Raw genomic sequence first — 23,368 nt, 5'->3', positions numbered from 1 at the left:
GTTGTGATGGAGGAGGCATCCATCTATTTCAAATCAAATGCCTCCAGATCCAACCGCAGAGAGCTCAAAATAACCATCATGTGACACACGTGACTCATGCATGTGGTGAGACGAGTTCTTTCTAACATTAGATAAATTGTTTTAAGCAAATTCTCTGCACAGTTTTGCTCATGCTGTATTTTAGCGCAACAAACTGTATTATTCAGTAAGCACCCACAATCAATTTAACCAGCCGCTAAATGTGCTGAGATGGCACTACGTTGTGAATATTAAATGAACTCAGTCATTTTCTCAGCACAAATACGCCTCTTTCTATGCAAATTAAGCTCGTTATAAATGTGTATCACTCACAGAATTCAGCACTGTTTGCCCGGTGCAATTAATGTCACACTATTTCCGCCGGGAGACGGCAAAAGCAAATTGAATTTTATTTAAGAGATCTTTATTTACATTTTCTATCGATTTTAAGCCGATTCAGGTGCTTGGAGTTCCAGTAAAGTATGCCAGATCACGGCAGCCATTGCATTCTCCACACACAACCCAGCACTGTCGATTAAAGAAAGCATGAAATAAACCTCTGTACCACTCATACAAAACACAGATCAATAACACCATCCTGCTGTGTCATGGTGTCTTAGTGATTCAGCTTAAAGTTTTATTAACGGAGAACTGTTCAGCAGACCCCTGACCGTGAATGGACACCAAGAACCTATTAAACTCACATTCCAGCACCATATCTGTTCAACACAATTTGTAAGTTTAGCCTTGTAAAGTAAGGAGACTAAACTTGCAAGGAATGTTGAATATATATTGTGCTGGAATGTGTAAGGCTGTAGGGTTAAAATAGAAATGATTACAGGATTTATTTTCGGTTTTCCATGAAACAAAAACTTTCCAACTCATTACATTAATTTCAGCTATATCAGCTATTTTTCCATAAAAGTAAAAGTGGGCACAGCATTTTACTTTCAGGTTCAGAAAAGGACAAAAGCACCATAAAGGTATCATAAAAGTGGCTATATATTCCTGAAGCCATATAATAATTTTATGTGAGGAACAGACAGAGATTAAAGTCATTTTCTTTGAAAACCTTGCCCTCTCCCAAAACATTCAATCAAGATCTCAAAAATATCTATACATTATATTATACTATCTTACAATGCAGTTGTACTAGTATATTTATAATATACATTTAATTTAATCCAATTTATTTCAGTTAAATGCATGTTTTGAACCGTTTAAACACTGGCAGAAGGTTTAATGGACTCTTCTGCACTCAGGTGGCAATGTCACACAAGCAGCTTTTCAGCATTACAGCACAGTCTATACAGTGAAGTTTCCTGTGCAACACTGATGTGTAACTCTGTGACAGTATAAACCTTCAGCACTGCACTCACACTGAAATCTTACACCACGTCACATACATTTAATTGCTGTGAGCCTCGGGCACGGTCTTGTATGAGGATATCACTGTTGACATTTATTTTGACAGGCTCAGAGCGTAATGCCATCAAATTATGAAGCAACGCTTACTAAATAATTAGAAATTTGTCATGGACAGCACACATGAAGAAAGCATCTTCATCCACATTTCTGTATTTTGACAACTAGAGAGGAACGACGAGTGATTTACAGCAATCCCTCTTGTGTTTACTGGGAAAGATCATTCTTCTATAGTATTGATGGATGGCACAGTATACTCTATTGGTTACAGGGGTCAGCTACAGCAGCCAATAAATTTGAAGAGCACTTAAATGGAGTGCAGGGACAGCCAGTAAAACACACCCATCTGCTGCCCACATCAGTCATTTTTATATCCTAGTCTTGGTGCTTTTTAACCTTTCTGAATTAATCCCGCTTCCTCTTGGCTGCAATATTATCACTGCATCTATACGCCACTCTGTAAGTGATAGGAACATGTTAGGTCATTAAGTTAAGTGAAAAGTAAATCAAAGATTAGCCAGCGATCTCTAGACCAATGGGGAGAATCCAATGTTTTTTTTTTTTTTTTTGTTTCTAAAAGAAGTGTGGAGGATGTGAGGATGAAAATACTTTTTTAAAACCTATGATTCAAATCTAAACACGGAGAGAAAAATCAAACAAACAGAAAACATAAGGATTTAAAAAGTAAAACAAAGAAACATTATGAAATTAATCAGTCATTTTTTTTAGATTTAGATTTCAGATTTTTAAATCAATAATATCAAATTAATGTGTTCAGCTGAGAGCCAAATGACTGTTTAAATGTAAGCAAAAATATTAAACTGTTTTCAGCTGAATTGATATACAGTGCCTATAAAAAGTCTTCATACCCTTCATTTTTTCTTGTGTTAAACTGCTTTAAATTACTTTTTTCCCACATCAATCTACACTCAGGTTTTTAACATAATTGCAAATTTATTAAAAATAAAAAACATAAATGATTCCATTGCATAAGTAATCATACTGTCTTACTACTTATCTGGGACAATTGAAATTTAACTCTGGAGCATTCATATTGCCTGTAGATGTTACTGCATTTCAAGTGAAGTTAACCTGTGGCAAATTCAACTGAATGGGTATGATTTGGAAAGGCACACATGTCTTAATAAACAGCTGAAAATGCATATCAGAGCTAAAACCAAGCTCTGAGGTCAAACAAGCTGCCTGTTTAGCTGTTGGAATTTGCAAAAAAAAAAAAATAAGCACCTAAAGGACCCTCAGACTGTGAGAAATGAGATTCTCTGGTTTGATGAACCTCAATTCCAAACATCATGTTTGAAGGAAACCAGGCACTGCTCATCACCTGCAGACTACCATCCCAAAAGTAAAGTGTGCTGGTAGCAGCCTCATGTGGGGGCTGTGGGGCTGTTTTTCAGTGGCAGGGACTGAGGGATTCGTCAGAGTAGAAAAAAAGCTCAATTCACCAAAATATTGAGATAGCCTTAATGAAAACCCAGTCCAGAGCATTCAGAACCTCAGACTGGGCAGAAGGTTCACCTTTCAACAGGACAATGACCCTAAGCACACAGCAAGGGTGGCTTATAGACAACTCTGTGAATGTTCTTGAGTGGCCCAACCACAGCCTGGGCTTGAATGCAATCAAATATTTCTGGAGAAACCTGAAAATGTGCATCTGCCCCCATCCAACCTGACAGAGCTTGAGACGTGAAGAGATGAGGAGAAGAATGGCAGATAATTGCTAAATTCTGATGTGCAAAGCTTGTCGTATCATACCCAAAAAGACTTGAGGCTGTAAAGGTGCTTCAGCCAAGTACTGAGTTAAGGGTATGAAGACTTATGCAATGTACTTATTTCAGTTTTTAATTTTTTAATTTTTATTAATTCACGAAGTTGTGACAATTCTGTTTTTGCTTTTTCATTATGTGTATGGAGTGTAGATTAATGTGGGAAAAAAGTAATTCAAAGCAGTTTAACATAAGGCTGCAACATAAAACATGAAAAAAATGAAGGGGTATGAAGACTTTTTTTTAATATAGGCACTGTATGTAAAATGTAATGTATTTAATTTGGTGAATATTGATGTAAGAGTGACTAGATTTTACTGAAATTATACTCAAATTGAGTCCAGTACACTTGCATCACTGTTCCTCATTTACCTTCAGATTCTGTCAGATTTTGTTTTCTTAATTATGAACCACTCTTTTGCTCAAACCACTGACAGTCTTGTAGGTTCATTAGCTTTAAATTCATCCGTGCTGCAATGACGGGCCTGTGGGTGGATTGCTCGTTGATTTTAATAGCCGTAAGTGATCCACAGACACGTTCCTATTTAATGATACAATACGCTTGCATGTGGGAGGCTTGTACTCCCTGCTTGTTGCCATCTCTCTTAACAGTTTTTACCATGCGTTTCTTGTGAATACCTGCTGCACTGGTGCAGCCCATCCCTGAGGCTGTTTATGGTGTAATTATGAAGCTGTCCTTTGACACGACTGAACTGATTTTGTGGTGGCAGTGATATAAAGTGTATTACTAGTTGGCTTGCAAAAAGGACTATAACTCTTGGTTAATAAGGCTGGAAGTGTGTTTTGGTGTTGTGGCTCTGTTGATGTGGATTTAATCAGCAAATACAGAATTTAAAAATGACACAAATAACTCTCCGAAAAGGTGACTGTACTCACAGTTGATGCCAATAGAGTTTAGCATGACGTTAAGCTAATGATCCACCCATCAGGAACAAAGCGGGACACCTTTCTAGAATCAGCATGATTCCCTAATAAGCACAAAAATCAATTATTAATATGCAAATAGATGTATGAATAAAGATGAGTTATATTCAATATGCAAATACTGATGACATCATTCCAGTTGAATCCCTGTAAATTTTAAATGACGTTCTATTATCCAAGTCTTTAGTCTTTTTTTTTTTTTTTTTTTTTTTTTTAAGTATTATAGATAGATAGATAGTAGATAGACAGAAAAAAAGATAGATAGAATTTCCATTTTGAATATATATTTATATATATATATATATATATACTGTATATATGAATTTAAAATTTTTTTTTGAAGTTTACTTGTATTTAAATTTATTTATATACAAATACATACAAAACAAAGTTTCAGTTTCTTTGTGTTTGGGGTTTAGAACAACCCTAAGCAGGAATATTAAAGTTCGAATGAAACCATCAACAGCTGTTTGACCTCACAGACCTTTTGTCACGACACACCCGTGACCTCCGAGAATTAATAAAGCTCCCAAATGCTTCTGCATTCAATCCTCCCACATTTAAAACTCTTCGCCTCTGTTCTAAATGTCAGAGATAATTCATGGAACAACTGATGCTGTTTATTCACTTACGACTTAAGCCTTTAAACAGCGAGAGAAGAACAACACTTACAGGTACTTAGCGTCGTTTGAGCCACATCAGCAGCCCAAACAGATGCTGGGTAAATGAAGATAAAACCAGACGCAGCTGAGAACGGGGTTTGTAATGGGTGATCAACGGCTGGATTTGCACAAGGTACTGCTCTGAGACCCACAGTCAGCTCAGTAATTGGTGCAGAACAAAGTACCTTTTGCAAGCGCATCCAGCTAATTGAATGGAAACGGGGAGCATATGGTACCTGATAGTGCTGTATTGTATGAAGTATTGTTTTGATGATGCATGCCACTTCATTGCACAATAGTTTGGTGAGCAGAAGATTCCCTAGATAAACACCTTTCTGAGGTTTTGTGTTTCGTTTTTAGATTCCTGACATTTGCAAAAGTGCTTTTTTTCTGTCTATGTCCTTGTGACATACTAATCCTATTGAAAACAACTGATGAAAGCAGCATTTTCTGATGTACAGAACATCTAGACACCCTAAGAAGAACTAAGGCAGTCATTTTATTAGCTTAAACTTTTAGAAATAAAGGTTCCAAAATGGGGTTTTCAACGTAATTCCACTGAAGAACCATTTTGGTTCCCCAAAGGACGTTTCAGTGAACAGTTCTTAAAATAACCATTTTTTCTTATTATGAAGAACACTTTAATAATCTACAGAACCTTTTTTCCACTATAAAGAACCTTTTGTGCTCCAGGGATGTTAAAGATTTTTCAGACAACCATAAATGCCAATAAAGAACCTTTTTTTTTTTTTTTTTTAAAGAAAGTAGCGCTTTTCACACTCCATGTTGTTACAAAGCAGCTTCACAGAACATAATGCATTAATATCTTAAGTATTTAAAATGTCAAGGTTTTCAAGGTTTTCTTTTTTAAAAAGGTCTTAAATCTTTCATATGGCTTCATAAGACTTCTGAAGTGAAGCTTTTAAGCTCCAGTTCTCATGTAGTTTAATTATATTGCAAAGAAAGCCAGAATATTCTTCATAAATTCACCTTTTGTCTGAGACATACACCGTCATGGCCAGTGCGGTGTCTCAATGTCTTTTCCCAACCTTGCACACTCTTCTCCTTGCACTCACTTTCTGTCTGTTCTCAAATCATCCTGTCAAAATAGGCCCAAACATATAATAATTGAAAATAAATAAATACATAAAATCACATTTTGTGTTCCATAGAAGAAAGATCGATCACACAGAATTATATGAAAGAGAATAACATTTAATTTTTGGGTGAAAAAAACAAAAAAAACATGAACAGCTTCAGATTCAATTAAATACTGAATTATCCATATTTATTTTACAATTATTTAATATAATTATTAAAGTAATTTAATAAATACATCAAAAATATTTAGTTTATTAAGTGTTTACGTTTTTTATTACATATTTTTTAAGTTAGATTTTTACATTCATTTTTGCTAAAAAAAAGAAAGATTTTTTTATACTTACAAAATGATATTGGTGTAGGGGGGCATTATAAACATAGGAAGAAATATAAAGATGTGCCAGATTTAGGACCGTTAACACCATCCTACTTACAGTTCAGTGTTTGAGATCTTTTAGAAGGACAGATGGAATACAGATGATCTTTAGACGAGATAAATCCTGACTGACATAGATGTAGTCCATGATCCTTGCTCCTTTAATTGGTGGCAGGATTAAGTCGTTTAGCCCTTAGTAAAGGTCAGCGCTCTCCAAACAGGCAGCAGACGAGAAAGGTGAATGAAACCTTGACCTGCACGAACGAAGTCATATCAGACACTGAGCTCAGAGACATGACCTTTAACTCCGTTACAAACGGTGAGAGTGGAAACATGACGTTTGATGCATGGTTAAAACTCTGTCACAACAAACTCCTTAACTTGAGCTGACCTCAGTAAAGTTTGTGGGGAAGTGGGAAGCGTTGAATTCATGAATATTCCCAGGATGGCAAGGATTGAACAGTTGATGCTTTATTCTTTAGAGTAAAACTAAGAGTGGCAGAGAAAGAGAGTCCTCTGTCTCTGGAGTAATCAGAAAAGATTTACATCAACCTACCGATCTAAAGTCCACTGAAGGAAGGCCTGCTCGCTCTGGGAGTTTCTCGCTTGAGTTATTCCTTATGCAGAAAGTATCTCACAGAAAGAGAGCTGATGCATGTTTTACATGCCAATATGTTGACTCACACACCTCATGAGGAAGATAAAACCATGAGTTATCTAAAATAAGGTCACAAAACAAGAAAAGTTAACAAGTTATCATGTATGATTAATCCAAAATGTTTAAATGGCTAAAGATGTTTTGCATGAATGCATTAATTTTTACACACACCTAAAAATTCCCTAACCAAGCGCCTGTTTATTGGTAAATGACTGAGAAGGACTTCTTTATGGGTAATTTATTTATAAATTCAACCCTCACGGGACATTTAACAAAGGACATTTGCACTCTTTGTATGGTGAAATTTAATTATCATCAAAGCTTAATAAGTGAACTATCATCCACAAGCAAAACACTGTCAATTCATGTTAATGCAAACATTAGCAAGGCCGGTTTGCATTTCCAGTGCGCTCTGATGCAGTTTGAGAATATAAAATGAGTATCATCCACGCAAATTGCACACAAAACCTAGTAATTACAGAAAGGCCAATTATTTAGTTTTTTTGTTGTTAAAAGGAACCTTGTTGATGTGTTAACTTCAAAAATTATACAATAAAGTATTATAATCAATTGATAGCCCTAGTTAGCATTAAAACTAACTGGAAGTGGTACTGTAATATCAACAACTACACTTTACTTGGCGATTTATTTTTGGATCTGTTTTTGTTTTAAAACGCGTAACGTTTGCCATGGTTATGCCTGTCGTTTACACTACTCCGGCGTTTTTGACCTTTGAAAATGGAGACTATCGAAAATGCCGCAGACCCCGTTTTAGTTTGAAAACTCTGGGGTTGTGTCTCTGATGTCCCCAGAGTGTGTATGTGAAGTTTTAGCTCAAAATACCCCACAGATAATATGTTATAGCTTGTTAAAATTGCCACTTCTAGGGTATGAGCCAAAGTGCACCGTTTTGGTGTTTCCCTTTAAATGCAAATGAGCTGGTCCTCCCGGCCACCTTTTCAGAAGAGGGCGGAGCTTCAAGAGCTCAGGCAATCTGTGCTGGCCTTTGTAAATAAACATTCCACTATTAGTACAAGCCTGTTATCATTACAGAAAATATACTGAAAACAGTAATGGTGGACTGATGCGTCTCGCTCAGTGCTGTGTCTATGCTAATAGGGCAGAGTTCGTCACAAATGGGCGGGACTTTTTCCCTACAATGACGTGTACGTAGGGAGAATCTGGAATCACTTGTTCTGAGAGACTGTTTATTATTTATTGAGATTATAAAAAACGAGTAGGTGGATTTTTACCATTTTTTTGGCTGGTTGTTTTCACACACTGCGACCACACAACTGTGTTCAAACACCTTATAAAAGTGATTTTTGCATAATAGGTCCCCTTTACAACACCTGAGTCCTGTGTCTGAGGCCGGAGTCAGATACATTTAAAGTTGCTGCAGTTAAACTACTACATTATTTACTGTAAGCTCTATAAAACATACTACATTCTATAAATATAAAAATTATATCTATTATGCTAGCATTACATTCTAAACACTGCCATGTGGCTTAACTACCCAGACCGATGTAAACAGTTCTTTCTTTAAAAAAGACAAACTGTCGTGTTTACATCATAAAAAAAGAGGGTTGTTCATAATTGTCTTTCAACAAGAAACTTTTCCAGCAACTTCCTGTCAATGTTATTTGTCTGTTCTTGACTTGAAGTTTGTTTCACTCCGAGCAAGCTGCAAGAACAGTTTCATCTGTCACGAAAACCTGTGAGTGGCTTATTCCCTCTGACACCCTGACAGGATGAACACTATAATGACAGTCTAGACACTGTGGAAGAGTATGGGGTGTTTGTGGGAAGGCAGACCCTCCACAGGGAACGAGAAAGAGACTGGAGCTACAAACAAGCCCATTTCCAGCGTCTATTCGAAGGATTGATAACTGTCAGTTCAGCCAGAAATGAAAATTTACTCACCCTCAGGCCATCCAAGATGTAGATAAGTTTGTTTCTTCATCAGAACAGGTTGGGAGAAATGTAGCATTCCATCACTTGTTCACCAATACAGTGAATGGGTGCCGTCAGAGTCCAAACTGTGGATAAAATCATCAAAATATTGTGAAGTATTATTACAACTAAAACAACTATTTTCTATTCCTGTGATGGCAAAGCTGAATTTTCAGCAGCCATTCATTTTTAGTGTCACACGATCCTTTAGAAATCATTCTAATGTGCTGATTTGGTGCAGAAGACCCCGATTTGCATCAGAGCGTTTTCTACTGTCCCAATACTATCACATTCACTGTATTGTGAAAGCATGAGGCTCATTGGCCAGCGAGTATTGGCCAGACCTCTGAGCAACATACAGTCACTGCACACCGAGCCTTGTAATTATCCTGACAGACGAAACGCTGTCACAATCAATTCCATTATCAGTCAGCAAGAACGTGCTGCAGATCATTCACGCTCCACCCAGCAGAAGAGAGGCCATCTTCATTAACACAAAACGGCACACTGTTCGTTAGGTGAGACACGTTTACGCAGCAAACTGAGCAGCAGCGTGCCTGCGGGGGTCGACGGTAGAGGTTGTTAAAAGCCTGGAGCATGTCTGAACTCCCAGCGCTGACAAAAGTCAGTGCACATTGTGGGCCTCTTTAGATCGTAATACAAAAAAGCTGCAGGGCATTTCTCTAAGAGCCGGCCTGAATCTGCTTCAGATAATGATCTCAGGCCTCATCAAGAGTAGGAGATTCAACCAACATGATGCAACCGCTGAAATCACGTCCTTTGTTTTGAAGACAGGGTGTCATTGGCTTTTCTTTCAGTGCTGTAGGGGAGAGCAGAGACAACCGTTATTGCTTTTTGCTCTTAAAAAAATGGCATAACACTTTGAAACTTTGCCTCAAACATCTTTTACATATGAGCATTAATTTCCCATGGCAATGAAATTTTTACCGTAAAATAAATGTCAATAACTTAAATGAGTGATGCATTTAAAAGGTACATTTTTAACTCCCATTCAATTATGGAACAATAATTTATAGTATTTAAAAGCTGTAAAATATATTACATTCAGACATACATTAAAGGCAATTATATTTCAATTATAGACAGTTTTTTTTTTGCTTTCAGCTTTGTATTTTTTTTCCAGAAAATGTTTGGCTTAAACCTTTCAAATGTTGCCTCATACATATTAGCATATTAGAAAATAATAGTACAATCAATAAATAAATAAACATCAATAACACAACTGAGTCAGATACATAAAAGGTTTATGTTATATTTTTAACTCCCATGTTTTTTAACTGTTAAATAACAATTTATTACATTATTTAAATGCTATAAAATTAGACTAATAATATATGCATTAAGGTACTCTAATATTAGAATAATATATATTTTCAAGATTTTGTGTCTTGTACTTGTAAATCATTTTAAGCCGTGAAGCTTAAAGATTTACACCGGAATGTGACATTGAGATTATTTTAGTAAGAAATATTACGGGTAGCTATGATTAACATTCCAGCAACATGCAGAGTGCAAATTAAACACAAAATAATCCAATAATGTAATAATCCCAAAGACAGACGTCCCTTGAGTGAAAAATAAGCCTAGAATAATGGACAACCCTGCTGCAAAAATGGCTTCTGTCGTCTTTGTGTGCCTTTCGACCTTATTTAAATTCTTCGCAGCTTCTTTTCTGGAAAGAATGTCATGCACACACTAATTCATGCGTAAATCTGTGAGAAAATTACACAGATGTTTTTTGTTGCTACTAACACATGCTCTGCCATCTGCGGTTGTGTCTGCTTAAAGTATTACAGCGTAATCATGAATGAAATATGAACACACGGTTCATACGTTGATCTCTAAATAAGCCTCTTTAGATTAAGGTTTGTCTGCCTGGAAGCAGGTTCAAGCCAAATTACACTTACACTAACTTTTTATGCATATGCTTTCAATAAATAATCAACCTATAATCAAATAAATAAAGCAAAAAATCTAAATACTTTAGAAAGCGACTGGCCTAACAACAAGATGAACAGAGCAAAAAAAAATTACAACACGCATTTATTATTTTTAGTCTAAAATACTGTTACTTTTATAAAATACTGAAAAATTGCAAAAAACAAAATCGCTAATGGAATCGTTCAGGAATGCCTTATGATTCCCATTCCTATGTCATATTGACTATTACTAGCTGATGTGTCTGCTCTGTATTCACAGTGTGACTGAAGAGCGAATGTAATTTCTAGGCTGGATTATGACTGACAGACAGGAATGAGTGGCACACATCTTATCTTCATTGCGCTGGCGAGGGAGAGCTGCTGACACACTGGATTTTGCAAATGAGCCACTGATACATTCTTAATCGTTTTTTGCTTAATTCGAGTCGGGCTCGGCCGGTCGGGAGCAGCAGATAATGGCAAATTGCAGACAGTCTTAATAGACTTACAGAGTTTTGATTTCAGGGAATTCAAATCCATTAACTTTTACACCGCCTTTCGCATCGGCCTCCGATGAGAATGAGGTTGAGGAAGGTTAAAAAAAAAACAATGAATGCAGATGCTCATGACACAATCAGACCATCACAAATACCCTGAATAATTGAATTACAATTAAACATACTAATCATTGTGATTATGGCAATTTTGCCATCTAAATGAGGGCTGTCATTGTAATTACGTCCATTTTGAGGCATTTTAGTGGGTCTGTTTTCATAGGACGGTTGCATAGTTTTCTCTAGTTCTTGCAGAAATATAATCAATCTAATCTAATCTAATCAAAAGAATGATATATGTTGGGAACAGCAGGGAAGAATTTATATAAGCCCCTGAATTTAAATGCAAATGGGACAAATCGGTGCAAAACAAAAAAGGTGTATGAGTGAAATAATAAGGCAGTTTATTTCCTCCTGGAACTGTGCACTGTGCTGGGCGAGAAATGAAACTATTGTTTCCTTTGTCATCGCCATCATTTCACAGGCTTCAAATTAAATCCTCCTCCCTGTTTGGCTCTGCTGTTTAAAGAGAATAAATGGAGGAAAGTTTCTCTGAAAAATAAATGTATTCTTAATTATCCATCCTCGGAGTGCACATGCAAATGCTGCGTTTTTTCTTTCTTAAAGGAGCCATTTTCTAAACTTTTGTAGCATATTCTAGCAATTCATATTCAGCCACATTAAAATATGCACCTTAAGGTTTCTTGTACCAAAAAGTAATGTAGTTTTGCATGACTATTTTCCATTCGCTAAAAATGAATTGGACTTGACCCTGTTCTACCTTTTCGTGACAGTTTCTCACTCACCCTCTGAGCTTCAGATTTAAAAGGAAAAGATTTAAAATCTTTTTTTGCTACTGTGCCTTTAAGAAACATCCAAATTTCATACGAAGTAGACAACAACTACAATTGGTAAATACTTGTTCTTCCTGTTTTAAGTACTACATTTTGTGAGGTTTATGTTCCAAAAATTTTTTAAAGGTTATTTTAACTAGACAAAAATAGTCAATAATACTGATTGGGAAAAATAAGTTTTAAACAAAAAGGCTAAAATATTAAAATATTTAATAAAGTTTTTATTAATATTTTGAATCACTTTTTATTTTAGATGTTCTGATCTGTTCATTATAATTTTAGTTTAATTGTTTGTGTCCTTTTGCCATTTTTAGTAGTTTTTTTTTAATGCCAATAGTGTTTTATTTATTTATTATTATTTTGGTTTTAGTCTTACTTAAACTAAAGTAAAATGAAATTTAAAAAAAATAATAATTATATTAGTTTTTTATTTTTATAGATATTTTTTACAAGTATTTTATTCCATTGTTTTTTTATTTTATCTCAAGTAACAATTTTTTAATGGTTTGAATTTTAGCTTATAATAACCCTGATACTTAAATACAGATATTACACCCAGTTTTTCGTAGGTATATTCTAAAGATACTAAAGCTCAAATACTGCATGCTAGATTAAAGAACCAGTATGCAAAGTAAATATTGAGTGATAGCAAGAGACACGCTTTCAAAGATCGCACACAGGTCGCTCGAGGTCAGTTTGTTTGTTTGTTGTTTGTCTTCTGAATACGGCACTCTCACCACGAAAAGAGCGTCATCTCAAATGAAATTTAATTTCCGTCACACACATTCTTCCTGTGTCAATCACCTCCAGAGTCATTCATGCTCTGCCCTGACGGTGCTTTGTGTCAGAAGGTAAGCCATTCCAGGAGGAGATGAGGTGACGAGAGAGTTTGATGGCGAGGCATTGCCTTCTGAGTAACAACACAATGTTGGAGAGGTCTTCCGTTCTCTGCCGAATAAAGGACATAGATTAGAGCAGCACAGTCAAACGTGAAGCTAAAACCATTTCCTCAAATACCGCCATACCTGAGAGCTCCTAGAAAGAGGGTTTCAATCCAGTTAATAACACTGGAGAGCAAAGAACGACGCCTATAAGAAGTTTTATAGTCACATCAAGTCATGTCAGCTTCACTGTAAAAACAGGAAAAAACTAATTTTTTACTTAAAAATGTTATGATTATTATAATGTTACTTGCGTAACATTAAAAATTGGTTTAGGATTTGCTTAATATTTTCATTCTGAAATTTCTAATAATCACAAAGAAACTACCGGAGCTAAACGTGAGACCTGTAGAGGATAGAAATAGAAACAGTAGTGAAATAGTATTTTGTAAAACATACTTTTTTCTTTTACAATTTTGCTCTTTTCCATACAATGAAAGAATGTCACTAGGGCTGCCAGGCTTCCAAAAAGATAATAAAAAGCTCAAAAGAGCACAATAAATCATTAAAGCGGTGTTGGAAGAGGATGTATTATTAAATTAAATAAATGTGAAATAATAACATTTATAAATACAGTATATAAAAATGGCATAATGATGTGAATATAGTATCTCATTATTTTGAATAAAACGGAGATATAAAAACAGGGACTCCCATAAATCAGTTAATCATTTTTTTGATATGGTTCATATAAAAGTGTCTGAATGAATTGATTTACTCAAATTATTCATGCACTGGGAAAAAACAACAAAAAAAAACATGTAAACAAAATCTAACATCAAATTAATATACTGCATTCATGTCAAAATATAATTTCTCTTGTTTTATCCATATAATAAAAATTATATCCAGTGTGGTTTTGGATTGACTTTCATTGCACGGGCAAAAACATTCCTTCAAAATATCTGAGATTCTGCGGAAAACCTTCTGCAGGTTTGGAATGACGTGAGGGTGAGTAATTGATGGCAGAGATGTTATTTTTGGGTAGTCAAAGTTCACCGTTTTTATAGTGACATTTTAATATGGTGGCCTTTGTTGCCCTCAGCTACCTCTCCTGCACACACCACTCAAACTCCAAATAAAACCATGAAATTTCAGTTAAAGAATATAAGGGCCGCTACGCTCCCTTCGGCCAGAAACGAGCCGGATTGCATAGCATGGACCTCTTATGAGGACGTTCCATGCTGAAGCCATTTAAGTGTGACCAAATTTAAAAGGAAACTCTGCTGTGACCGGTCTTCCATTAGGCCGCTTTCGGATTTCCAATAAAGGCTTCTAAATGTTTCAGTATTGGCTGATTCTGGGACATAATCACTGACTTTAATTAAAAGCTGTGAATGTGCATCGACGTGCGCACACATTGAGCCTGTGGAAAAGCTATTTAAAAATCCTAATGGAATTCATCATTTTCTTCATTTGCAAATGGCTCCAACAAGGGATGAGCAGCTTTGCGTGAACACTTCATCATTCTGTGTGATTGTTTGACAACAGGCCTCAGCCTTCTGTTAGTTGAATCACCAGCGGACTGCGCTGAATGCAGATGCCTGCCGGTGATTGTATGCTTCGTAATAATTACGAGCAGCATGAGCAGTTATACTACTGACTTGTCACTGAATTGGCAAATCCATCTATGGAATCTGGGATGTAGAACCAAATGTTGAGTTACAGGACTAAAAATCCCAAGTTAAAATTATCTTTCCCCCTGAGTAAAACAGCATTTCCCACTTAACCATTTAATGGTATAAAATTTATTACATTTTATGTATACTAGAATTTAAAAAAATGGGGTTAATAAGATTTGAAAGAAGAAAAAATTATCTTATGCCGACCAATGCTGCATTTACTGGATCAAAAACACATTAAAACAGATATATTGTGAATTATTATTACAATTTAAAATAACTGTTTCCTATTTTGATATATTTGAAATTGTAATTTACTCCTGTGATTGTAAAGCTGAATTTTCAACATCATTATTCCAGTCTCAGAGTCACATAATCTTTCTGAATTAAATTCTCATTTGCTGCTCTAAAAATATTTATTATTTCATTTCTTAATATTTTTGTTAAGTATTTATTGATAATTAGAAAGTTTAAAAGAGCAGCATTTATTTTAAATATAAATCTGTAGTAAAATTTTTTGATGTCTTTACTGTCACTTTTCATAAATTCGATGCATTCTTGCTTTTTCTTATACAAAAGTAAATCTAAAATAATATATAAAAAAGTATATAAGTATATATATAATCTTTTTTTTTTAGTGCTTGGCAATGATTAATCATGATTAAATCACATCCAAAATAAAAGTTTTTGTTTATATAATATATTTGTCTGTACTGTGTATATTTATTATGTATAAAGACACACACATACAGTATATATTTTCAAAATATTTGCATGAATTTACATGTATATATTTATATTCATATTATATATAAATATATTTAATATATAAACATAATATTTTTCTGAAATATATACATGCAAGTGTGTGTATTTATATATACACATAATAAATATGCACAGTACACACACATTTATTATGTACACAAACTTTTATTATGGATGCAATTAATCGCGAATAATTGTTGCCCAGCACTAATATATATATATAAAAATACAAAATTAACCCAGAAATGTCTTTGTCTACCATTGCATTTGTGGTAAGGTACCCATTTTTTTTTTAAATTGTCTAATTTAATTGGAAATTTTATGTTTTATTCTTTGGCACTACTTTAACGTCACTTGGTTACAGTAAACCTTTAGCTTGTGTTGACAGTTTATTTGATTGCTAACTTGGCTATAGTTATCAAGACCTTACATGCGAGTACAACGTAATAATTATATTTACTGGTTATAAATAGTTCTGGCCTATGAACACAGCGGCTGACTGGACCATACTAATCAGCCAACCCCTTCATAATTATCACCACTTATTTTCATTTGTCACTGAATCCAGCAGGAATCAACAGCTGTACATAGTTATGAACAACAGTCTCAAAGACTGACAATGGCAATGGAGTTGGTAGCCTCTGAAAAACTGTCCTTACCAACTAGGTTTATGTATTATTTCTCATACATCTTCCTGTATCCATCACAAATTCCCTAGAACATCTAATTATAGACATAAAAACACATCAATAACCCTGACAAGTGACCTTCTTCCATTTGATATCCGAAAGGGAAAATAAATCAAATCCAAATTACAGTGCGATTGCGCTCTCGAGGGACAGCTGGCCCTGTGCTGTGTTTATAGTGATGCAGTCATTGTCCATGTGAGAGGATGATAAAAGCATCAGGGCCAGAGGAGTCCATAAAATATGAAAGCACGCTGTGTACTTCACCTGCATTTATGGAAACACATTCAACAGGCCAAACCACCCAGATTTACCTGTGTGACACTGCAAATGCTGTAAAATGATGTACCTGTAACACAAGTTTAAGCGGCGTTCTCTCTGACAGCAGTTTTATCGCTGGAGGTCGCAGGTCGCTGGGCTGTAGGCGTTCTTGCTGCTGGATGAGCAACTGGACAAAGCTTTTGAAAACCTGATCACAAATAAGACACACTGCTTGTGAAAACAAGATGTCATTATGTCAGTTTATTTCCTTGCAGCTAAAATGAATACTCTGCAGGGGGAAACGTTTGTATATACAGTAGATTGCAAGAGCGCATAATGTATCATATCACAAACAAGATGATTATCAATGCATGAGTCAAACTCACGCAGATTGTTAACAATTCTGGCTGGCATGTTATTCGTTTTGTATTATATCCCTGCATGTGGGGAGAGACAAATCATATAGAAAAGTGAAATCACTCACAGGGACATGAACTTCTCCATCTGGCTGATGCTCGACTGCCGTATCTCACAGGAGAAGGATCACATCAGCTCCAGCATCTGCAATCCTATTGGTAGTCACCGCATCGCATCACTGCTCATTTGCATAATGTTAATATCTCAAGTCGCTTGCACCCCCACATAATGTTGCTGACATTTCATAAAGGACAAACAAAAATACATGTAGTCATCAGTGTTAAGGCCCGCTCACACCAAGAACGATAACTATAAAGATAATGATAACTGTATTAGCATCCACACTAGCACACGGTAAAATTCAGTTTATTATAAGTGCATGCTGCAGTTTTGTTGTCTGCCACTTTAACGGCTTGAGCTATTTACAGTAGGATGGATTCTGATTGGCTGTCACTGTTTTTATCTTTCATCGGCTGGAAAAAACAAATTCTGAAAGTGATCTCAACAATATCATTCCTCTATGCTGTTATCGCTGTAGTTGAAAACTGCTATTCTTTCATTCAGAATGATTTTTGGAGCAATATTTATTTATTGTTACATTTATGGTCCTTGTTGTGAACAGGCATTTACATGAGTATTATATGCATATTATTATATTATTTATGAATATTTTGAAATAGCTTTTGTTTTTATATTTTTCAGATTTAATTTTTGGTGTTGTTGAAGTTTTAGTTTTAATCATTTTAGTACTTAAACATATTTATTTATTTATGTGCAACATTGCAGCTTTATTTCAATCTTAAAATATTTGTAATCATTTTCATTTTAGTTAACTATAACTATACTGGTAGTATTTTTTTATTTTCATTTTTTTCATTTCCAAAACTAGGTTAAGCAATTCACCAAATTAATCTACTATACAACAATTCAATTTTCTGAATTTAAAATATTATAATCATAACAGAAACAAACACCATTATTTAAATGTGCTCTACTTAGTAGAAATCTTTATAATTTATAGGAGAATAGCCTAAAATCCATGATGAAATAAAGCAATAATAATAATAACTTAATTATTGCACTCTCTCATGCTTCATTTACATGCCATATAAAATGTTTTGAAAATCCCTTTTTTTCTTTAAAAAAAACAAACAAGCAAAAAAAAACCCCACTAAGAGACAGTAGATAGGGGTCACAAACTTATGGAGCAGATGATGATTCCACTCAAGCCAGATTCAATCCTCAGCACCAAAGCTCAATGTATCTGCAGGATGTGTACTAAATGTCACAGCTCCAATACCACTGGCTTCCCTTTTGGGTGGTAGGCTATACCACAAAATCAGATTTCCTAGAAACTATGACTGGTCACTAGTCCTTGTGGAATTTGTGGACTATTTTCTTTCTTACTATGTGAGATCCTCTTGAAGAAACTGACTGTTACTTGAAATTCAGTAGATGTTTTAAAACCTGCACCTTTTGTGCTGTGAGGTCAGGTTCTTCCCACTTTGCAACCACCATCTGTGCACTCGATTTGAACACAGACAGATACTATAAAAAAGCGATATATTTCTAAATCTATTCCTTCTGACTCTCTAAAACCCATTTCCCAAGTCTGTCAGGTATTCATAATGAAAAGCGAGCTTGTTGATGAATTTCAAAGTCCCAGAACTGCGAGATGAAGCTGTAGAACACAGCGAGGATTCGCAGAGGATTGTGAAGAGTATTGCGATTGAAAGTCATGGCCACTGTGAATCCTGATAACCGAGTGGGCTCGGCTAATGCTGACAGCACAGATGTCGGTCAGATCTGCTAGTCAGGCTAAAATGAAAATGCACTTTGTGCTTTTAATGATATTAAAGGAGTAGATGACCCAAAAATGAAAATGTACTCACTTTCAGACCATCCAAGCTGTAGATGAATTTGTTTCTTCATCAGAACATTTGGAAAAAAAAAATGTAGTATTACATCACTTGCTGACCAATGAATCCTCTGCAGTGAATGGTTGCCATCAGAATGAGAGTTCAAACAGCTGATAATAAAAAAAAATTAAAAAATAAAAATCACAATAAAAGACTTGTAAATAAAACACAAGCTGCATGTTCATCATTAAGACATTTTTAACTTCAATCCATCACTTCCAGCTAAAATACAAGTCCTCTACCCATAATATTGCTTTCTCCAATAAAATCAGGAGAGAAATATGCATGTATAAAGTACCATTTACAAGCAAAAACCATTTTGAAAAAACAAATATGTCAGTGGATTTTGATGTGAGAGGACAATATGGGAATGTTTTTTCCACTGGAAGAAGTGTTATGGATTATGGACTAGTGTTTTGGCCTGAAGTGACAGTCTTAGTGATGGATTTGGTTTTTTACAAACATGCTTTTCACTTCACAAGATGTTAATTGATGGACTGGTGTCATGTGAATTACTTGTGGATCATTGTGATGTTTTTATAAGCTGTTTGGACATTCTGGTGGCTCTCTGATGACTCATCCCATTTGCTGCAGAGGATCCTTTGGTGAAACAAACTCATCTACATCTTGGATGGCCTGAAGGTGAATACATTTTAAGCAGAGTTTCATTTTGGGCTGAACTATTCCTTAATGTTTACTTGAAACATTGAGTTAAATTGCTTTATAAGGTCTGGATACTGTACATAATTCCATAAATCCTGAAAGATCTCCAAATTGGAAATCCGATGCTCTATTCAAATTGTGCACAGCACGTATTTTTGGGAGTGTTTGCATAATTAGCATAATTCCTTCACAGCACTGGGCACTAAAACAACATTGCCAGAGTACAAATAAACAGTACTATCAGCCGGCACAGTTCATTCCTAGTCAGTTCTCCCCATGGTTTCTCTTTTTTCAAGCGCCAGACTGAAAATCATTCATCTTTCGACAGCGTTCACCATAATTAGTGTTTCTCTCACTCCAGCCCAGTACTTTTTCTCTAGTGATCTTTCATGTAGTGCATGGCCCTGGGTGACAAAACTTGCAGAGAGATTAATTAGTTTGAATGAATCAGTGGGTAAAGGAGTTCAGAGACTTCACCCTATACAAAATACATTCAGCTGTTCGGTATCTGCTTTCAAGGCAAGAGCGGACAGGAAAAAGACTAAGACAGCAAGAGTTTCAAAGCTTTGTTTTATACAGTTATACACTACTTGTCTTGTTTGCACCACTTGTATTCAAATATTATTATATGTTCTTAGCAAAAATTCACAATGGATTGTACTCACTGGTTATGATAGTGTTGTCCATTTTTGTTGACTGATCTTGAATGTTCATCAGCTCCTGTTCTCTTTTACTGAAAGGTCTTTCAGTCCATGAAATGAGTAATTCTTTCACTGCCAAAAGAGCTTAATAATCAGTTTTATTTAGTTGGGTTTTTTAAAAATAGTTTTTCAGTAAAAGTATCCAAAGCCTTTGAAACAATATTAATTTACTTGAAAAGCAACACTGCGTAAGATATTAAGACTAGATGTTGTGAGATGTTATGGTTTGGTTACTACATAAAAGCCTACTTGCAACAGATTGCATTCATAAATAAGTTTACAGAGAATTTTTAATATTTTCTGCTGAGTTCAGTGCTGACAGTTCTTAATTTTAAGCTGGGGTTCATAATAAAAGCCACAAGAATTTAAGCAAGTAATACAATTTTCTAGCATAATAAAAACATTGTAGTCTTTAAATCCTCAACAAATTTTGGCCAATATCAGTTCAATGTGTTGCCAGTTTGCCCAGCTGACTGCATGGGCATCCTGATTGACATCTGTCATCGAGGAATCAAAGTGAGTCATACAAATAAAACTTTCTGACGGGGCAGACTGAGTGCAGCATTTTCTTTTCCTTGATCTAGACACTAACAGATTTAAACTAAATGTACTACGTGCTAGGTAGTATGCTTTGGAAGTGCTCTGCTCTAGTTTTGCCGTATTTATATTTTTAAGAGTGAACCAAATACATTATTTGTGCTGAATGGACTATTTTGTTGTATAAATAAACATAACCCAATGTAAACTCATCCCTAATGAGCTGTTCATCTCGGTGGACGAATCCATAGCACGCTACATCTATTATTCAAAGCAGAAGAAAAAATATGATATATGGGGAAAACAAGCACTAAAGCTCTGAATAGTATATAATCAATGCTACATTATGAATTCACACTGTGACAACTGCTAAATGCAAGACAAAAAGATTTGAGAAATGCATATTCATATGCATGTCGTCACATTAAATTTGTGCATGCCTTTTAAACGCATACATGCTCTGGCTTAGATTAGCAGTATATAGCAGTCCTTTTAGATATGAGAATTCAAGTTCAACTGAACTATTAGTTATTTTATTAGTATGATATAATGCACAATACTGCAAATAATACAAATAAATAAATACATTGTATATTATAAATACATTTTTATATAAATACACTTTTTAAAAAAAAATATATATATACTGTATATAAATGTTTCGTTTTAAAAAATGTTTAAACCATGTAGTTCAGATTTACAAAGCAAATAATTTTTGTTACTGCCTGCATCTATTCATCTACAGTCCGCTTGTCCCATCACAGAAATGCTAAAGTTTAGATTTTGATTTGGAGAAAGTGATCCTAGACCAGCAGCAGTTACAGGCAGCTTCGTCAAGCAGTCGAGTGAGCTAATTCTTGCAAAATCTCCTGAGGATTTTTTTGTCCTATTCATTTTCTCCTCATACTTGGCAAGCCATTTTGGGTGGGCACAGTATGTCACTGCCCCCTAATGCCTGCCCCTGGCGCATGACCCTGGCATCAGCTCAGCTGCCAGAAACTAAGCAAGAACTAGTTTACTGGAGATGTAATTAGAAGTGCAAAGTTGTGAATGTCTAACTTCCCCAATGCTCTGCCCTACATTTAGCACGAGGAGAGAAACTCCTGAGGGTTTTGTAAAGTGAGAGTTGTGTCAGTACACTGAGGTGGCAGTCTGATGGTGTCGAGATGGAGTGACTTACACCGTTAATGAGGATGAGAGATCAGGGAAGGGAACCTGAAAGCCCTTTGGCACTGTTGCATCTGTTGTAATCATCTTTCTGTCTCTCCCCAATCGCATATGACAATTACCACCCGCCTTCAAACTAGATTCACTTGTCACCGGTTATATGTTTGAGACCTAGGAAGACAAGCAAAAACACAAAAAAGGAAGGCATGCGTGCATAGGATGATATAACCACAAATAAAATAAAAACAAGGATGCAATATAAAGACACTGTATCAGAGAGAATGAGAGACTCCTGGGATGGTTGCATGGGGCAGCAATTGTTTCACAGCTGGTGCCTGCGTTAGAACAATAATCTAGCTCATAGTCTAGTGTGATTCAGAACAACAGGATCTCTCCAGAATGCCCCACAGGGCCCTACAAAAACCTACTAAATCTGCCTTTTTATCATCCTTTACTGGGTGGAACAAACAAGCAGCTTTACATGTGGCTTGATTTAGTATCTCCACAATCAGTGCTTAAGGTTTTACATCCATCCATCCATCCATCCATCTATCTATTGTTTCCAGTTATCCATCAGTTGTTCCATCCATCCATCCTTATATTGTTCCATCTATCGTTCCATCCATCCATCCATCCATTGTTCTATCCATCCATCAATCATTCTGTCGTTTCCAGTTATCCACCAATCGTTCAATCCATCCATCGTTCAATTCATCCATTGTACCATTAATCCATCCATAAATCATACATCCATTGTTTCCAGATATCCATCAATCGTTCAATCAGTTTTAGTTATCCATCAGTTTCATTTATCCAATCATCCTTATATTATTCCATCCACCATTCCATCCATCCATTGTTACATTTATCCATCCATGTTTCATTCATCCATTATTCCAACCATCCATTCATCCATCTATTGTTCCATTCATCTATCCATCCATCAATCAATCATCCTTTCATTTATCCATCCATCTATCCATCAATCTATTGTTCCATTTATCCATCCATCATTTTATTTATCTTTCCATTGTTCCATCCAATAGTTGCATTCATCCATACATCATTCCATCCATCCATCTATCTATCTACTTATCAAACATCCTCTATAGTTTAATCTCACTTCTCCTTTAGTTTCAGAGATCTCAACAATATAATTAGACTGAAAAATTCACACGGAATTCTTTTAAAACCAAATCATCTGAACAATGCCATCCACATTCAAATCAATGCTCCTTTCTTGCTTTGTCAAAATATTCTTATTTGTTTATATATTTTTATAGAGAATTTTAGATCTGAGACAAACCAAACAAGTAAACATAACTCCATTACATAAAATATCAACTACCGAGCATGACTATTTGCTTCTAGATCTGTCTGCCATTTACCGTAAAGGCCAGTTCACAGTGCAAT

The 23,368-nt window shown here is 35.4% G+C and overlaps 2 long non-coding RNA genes across 2 annotated transcripts; both read right to left on the bottom strand.

The window, feature by feature from the left end:
• Positions 1 to 3,973: 3,973 nt before the first annotated feature.
• On the bottom strand, positions 3,974 to 7,001 carry LOC131527392 (uncharacterized). The gene is made up of 4 exons (XR_009267643.1): positions 6,868 to 7,001; positions 6,370 to 6,565; positions 5,825 to 5,933; positions 3,974 to 4,216 (listed from the first exon to the last, which is right to left on the bottom strand). It is a non-coding gene; the product is annotated as an uncharacterized LOC131527392 (long non-coding RNA).
• Positions 7,002 to 8,899: 1,898 nt separating this feature from the next.
• LOC131527391 (uncharacterized) lies at positions 8,900 to 22,102 on the bottom strand. Its single transcript, XR_009267642.1, has 7 exons — positions 21,969 to 22,102; positions 20,216 to 20,323; positions 17,036 to 17,202; positions 16,640 to 16,759; positions 13,078 to 13,221; positions 9,679 to 9,745; positions 8,900 to 9,011 (listed from the first exon to the last, which is right to left on the bottom strand). It is a non-coding gene; the product is annotated as an uncharacterized LOC131527391 (long non-coding RNA).
• Positions 22,103 to 23,368: the final 1,266 nt, after the last annotated feature.

This window comes from Onychostoma macrolepis, chromosome 20 (genome assembly GCF_012432095.1).
Source record: "Onychostoma macrolepis isolate SWU-2019 chromosome 20, ASM1243209v1, whole genome shotgun sequence".
Taxonomy (NCBI): domain Eukaryota; kingdom Metazoa; phylum Chordata; class Actinopteri; order Cypriniformes; family Cyprinidae; genus Onychostoma; species Onychostoma macrolepis.
This window is presented reverse-complemented; position numbering and strand designations above follow the sequence as displayed.